The sequence below is a fragment of the Oryctolagus cuniculus genome, chromosome 7, assembly GCF_964237555.1.
Source record: "Oryctolagus cuniculus chromosome 7, mOryCun1.1, whole genome shotgun sequence".
NCBI lineage: Eukaryota > Metazoa > Chordata > Mammalia > Lagomorpha > Leporidae > Oryctolagus > Oryctolagus cuniculus.
Window position 1 is genome coordinate 86,172,825 of NC_091438.1, and position 225 is coordinate 86,173,049.

Consider the following 225-nt stretch of genomic DNA (forward strand, 5'->3'; position numbering starts at 1 on the left):
TCCCCCCTAGGAGCCTGGCAGGGCTCCCTCTGCCCTGGCACCCAGTCTACGGAAGAGTCCAGTCTACAGTCCACTCCATTCTCAGAACTCATGTGAAGCCAGAAAGCCCAGGGAGGGTCCAAGGTCCAGGCCTGAAGTGTCTTAGGTTTCGTGTTTCCACCTGGTACGCGAAAATCCAGGTGGACCGCTGCATGCCGGCTTGAGTGCCCACCGGGGGCCGGGTTT